The sequence below is a fragment of the Grammomys surdaster genome, unplaced genomic scaffold (assembly GCF_004785775.1).
Source record: "Grammomys surdaster isolate TR1022 unplaced genomic scaffold, NIH_TR_1.0 97, whole genome shotgun sequence".
In the NCBI taxonomy this organism is placed as follows: domain Eukaryota; kingdom Metazoa; phylum Chordata; class Mammalia; order Rodentia; family Muridae; genus Grammomys; species Grammomys surdaster.
This window is the reverse complement of record NW_021604576.1, coordinates 12,503,474-12,507,895: the sequence shown is the minus strand read 5'-3', so window position 1 is coordinate 12,507,895 and position 4,422 is coordinate 12,503,474. Positions and strand designations below refer to the sequence as shown.

Here is a 4,422-nt window from a genome sequence, read left to right as displayed (position 1 = left end):
CAGTCCAGGTTAAAAGTCCAAAACAGGATGGGCTTAATAATATGTGAATATTTGGACACTTGAGAGTTAACTAAACAAAACAGAGCTTTCATTGCAGCTAGGGTTAAACTATTCTAGTCATGTTCTACATATACTTTGAAGTTTAGGTTCAACAAAACTTATACAAAATTAAATATTGGATATGACAGAAAGAAAAAGTAGTACATGAAGACTACCCTGGGTGTTTGCAAATTGTCACAATTCAAATAAGAAAGATAGTGGAAAGAACAAGCTTAGAAGTGCGAAGAGGAGCTAGCTTCTGTGTCAGACTTGTTCCACTTAAAATATAGATTTAAACGTGTTAATAGCCAGAGGCTTATCAAGTAAAGAAATTTTTAGAAAGCAATTGGAAAGAAGTAAATAAATGCACGCAGTGTTACTAACAGCTCTGATGAACTAAAAATTGGGTTTTGACTGCTGTGTTTAGTAACAAAATTAATAAAATCTTTCTGTCAGAATTGGATAAACAAATGTGGATGTGAAGAAACGTACAGAATAGATTAGACACAACTAAAAGAGAGAATGGATTACTCGAAGGATGAAATTCAAGAGATAAAGTAACATGAATTCTAGCACACATGTAGAAGTAAATTTTCAGGATAGCAGTGTTGATAATTAAAGTAATATAGGAGCCAAAAGTGTCAACTGCCGTTGGCAAAGTTCTCTCTAGAGTCACAACCGGTCCACACCTGTAATCAGGACAGTTCACATCAGAACACTGAGAATCTGGTAAAAAAAATAAAAAAATAAAAATAATAAAAAAAAGTCTCTCTGTTTTCCTCGATTGAATCCAAGCTTAGTGAAAGCACACAGAAGCATTTTTTTTCATTTTTATTGTTTTTTAAAAATTTATTTATATTTCAAAGGTTATCCTCCTTCCCAGTTTCCACTCCACAAACCTCCTATCTCCTCCTGCTCCCCCTTCTTCTATGAGAGTGCTCCCTCCTCTACCCACTCCTGCCTGGGCAACCCTAGCATTGCACTACCTTGGGTCATGGAGCCTTCACAAGTACCAAGGGGGTTCCCCTGCCATTGATGTTAGATAAAGCCATCCTCTGCTATATATGCAACTGGAACCTTGCATGAGTCTTTCTATGTGTACGCTTTGGTTGATTGTTTAGTTCCTGGGAGCTTCCTCATATGCATCCCTTGTTTTCTGTCTACCTCTTATCAAACCACAATCTGGGTTCATGCTTAGAAGGTAATTCCAGAAGGAAGTTATAACTTCTACAGTTTTGAAAAGTATATATGGGTCCACTGCAGTCTTTTGTGGTAACGTGAGGTGTCGGTCCCTGGCAGCGGCAGCACGAAGCCCAGACCCTCGGTTTTCTTAGACAGGAAACTGAAGAAACCGATCATTCAGTACCTCAGTAATAATAGATGTGGCATATATGTGGACATTGGAATCTTAGCATCCGACTTGCAAACAAAATACAGTGAAGATTACGGTCGAAGAAAAAGAAATGCTTTTAGGATTCAGGTAGATAAATTATTTAGCATAATTAGTAGTGAGAAACAACTTAAGAATTTCAAAGATTTAGAAGATGGACATCTGGCAAAAAGAGCAAGACAAGATGAAGAGGACGAGTACACTGAAAGCTCTTCTGATGATGATTCAAACATGGAAGATTACCCAGATCCACAGTCAGCAAATCTCATGAGCAGTTCTCTGCTCTCTTTGTATCGGAAAGGAAACTCTGATTCTGTTTCAACTTCTCCAAAGTTGGAACAGAGAGAAGCTGCCACTTCAACAACATTGCTGACTTCTAAAACGGACTCCATGCCATTGAAGACCTCTGCCCGAGAATCCGAGAATCTGAGGGAGGATGGTTTATTGACGAAACCTCAGTTGGAAAGAAAGAAAGAAAGAAAGAAAGAAAGAAAGAAAGAAAGAAAGAAAGAAAGAAAGAAAGAAAGGAAGGAAGGAAGGAAGGAAGGAAGGAAGGAAGGAAGGAAGGAAGGAAGGAAGGAAGGAAGGAAGGAAGGAAGGAAGTCAGTCAGTCTTCCCTTGGACCTATCAGATGACCAAAGCCAGTATAAAAAGCAGGATGCTGAGATTCAGAATTTAAAAGACTCTTCTCTTCTGGAAAGTGATAAGAAAAGGAAAGGTAGGGCAAAGAACAAAGGAAACAAAAGAAAGACAGAGGATCTTCAATAAGTATATGGAGAAATCGAAGCTGTTCTGCAAAAGAAGGCTAAAGCAAGGAGTACAGAGTTGCAGATTTCCAATGTGAAGTTTGAAGATGTTGGAGGCAATGATGCAACATTAAAAGAAGTCTGCAAGATGCTCATACACATGCGTCACCCAGAGGTATACCAGCACCTTGGCGTCGTGCCTCCTCGTGGTGTTCTCCTGCATGGGCCACCAGGCTGTGGGAAGACATTACTTGCACATGCAATAGCTGGGGAACTTGACTTGCCGATTCTGAAAGTGGCTGCTCCAGAGATTGTGTCAGGGGTTTCTGGAGAGTCTGAGCAAAAGCTCAGAGATTTATTTGACCAGGCCGTGTCAAATGCACCATGCATTGTTTTCATTGGTGAAATTGATGCAATTATCCACAGAAGAGAAGTTGCTTCAAAAGATATGGAATGAAGAATTGTAGCCCAGCTTCTAACCTGCATGGATGATCTAAATAATGTGGCAACTACAGCTCGGGTCCTAGTTGTTGGAGCTACTAACCGGCCAGACTCATTGGATCCTGCTTTGAGACATGCAGGAAGGTTTGACCGAGAAATCTGCTTGGGTATCCCAGATGAGGTATCCAGAGAAAGAATTCTTCAAATGTTATGCTGAAAACTGAGGCTTCTGAAAACTTTCAACTTTTGTCACTTAGCACACCTAACGCCAGGCTTTGTTGGTGCTGATCTGATGGCTCTGTGCCGTGAGGCGGCCATGTGTGCCGTCAATAGGGTCTTGATGAAACAACAGGAGCAGCAGAAGAAAAAGCCTGAGATTGAAGGTTTGCCCTCTGAAGGGGATCAGGAGGAAAGGCTGGTTGCTGAGCCCGGTTCTAAAACACAGGATGAATTGCAAAGGCTGTTGGAGTTGCTAAGAAACCAAGATACTCTCTCAGAGGATACAAGGACTGTGCATTGACTTAAATGACTTCATTGTTGCTCTAGCAGAAGTCCAGCCTTCTGCCAAAAGGGAAGGCTTTGTAACTGTCCCTAATGTGACATGGGCTGATATCGGTGACCTGGAAGATACTAGAGACGAGCTTATAAAGGCAATATTGGCACCTGTTCGCAACCCAGACCAGTTCAGAACTCTTGGCTTGGGGACTCCAGCTGGCATCCTTCTAGCTGGTCCTCCTGGATGTGGAAAAACTCTGCTAGCGAAGGCCGTGGCAAATGAGTCTGGATTAAATTTTATATCTGTCAAAGGCCCCGAATTATTGAATATGTATGTTGGTGAAAGTGAACATGCTGTGCTACAGGTTTTTCAGCGAGCCAAGAACTTGGCGCCCTGTGTGATATTTTTTGATGAAGTAGATGCATTATGTCCTCGGAGATCAGACCAAGAAACAGGTGCTAGTGTTCGTGTGGTGAATCAGCTGCTTACAGAGATGGATGGTTTAGAAACACGTCAGCAAGTTTTTATTTTGGCGGCCACTAATAGACCAGATATCATTGACCCTGCCATTCTGTGTCCAGGCCGGCTAGACAAAACAGTCTTCTTGGGTTTGCCACCCCCAGCAGACCGTGTTGCCATATTAAAGACCATTACAAAAACTGGCACCAAACCTCCACTGGATGAAGATGTAAATTTGGAAACAATTGCTAATAACCTTCGTTGTAATTGCTATATGGGTGCAGACCTTTCTGCTTTGGTACAAGAAGCTTCTCTCTGTGCCCTGAGACAAGAAATAACAGGACAGAAGAATGGAATTGCAACAGGTGACCAATCTTAAGGTAAGTCATAAGCACTTTGAAGAAGGTTTCAGGAAAGTCAAACCATCCATATCAATAAAGGATCAAATGATGTATGAAGCCCTGCAGTGGTCCCTCAGTCAGTGATGTTTGCAGTACCTGGCATGAAGGTGTCTGGTGCGTGGAACTCACCACGAATCACATTCGCTGTGAAGGTCCTCTTTCAGCTTGACACAGATGATCCTTTTTTTTTTTCTTTTTGGTTTTTCGAGACAGGGTTTCTCTGTATAGCCCTGGCTTTCCTGAAACTCACTCTGAAGACCAGACGGGCCTCGAACTCAGAAATCCGCCTGACTCTGCCTCCCAAGTGCTGGGATTAAAGGCATGCGCCACCACTGCCCAGCGACACAGATGATCTTATTGTAAGCATTTTATTTTCAAATGAGGCCCAATTGAAGAAAGTGGTGTTTCCCATCTGACCAGCTTTGTGGAAAAACTCCCTCCCTTTTTAAG

General features: G+C 41.9%; 1 pseudogene; it reads left to right on the top strand.

Moving 5' to 3' along the window:
• Positions 1 to 1,645: 1,645 nt before the first annotated feature.
• LOC114632663 lies at positions 1,646 to 4,056 on the top strand (annotated as a pseudogene).
• Positions 4,057 to 4,422: the final 366 nt, after the last annotated feature.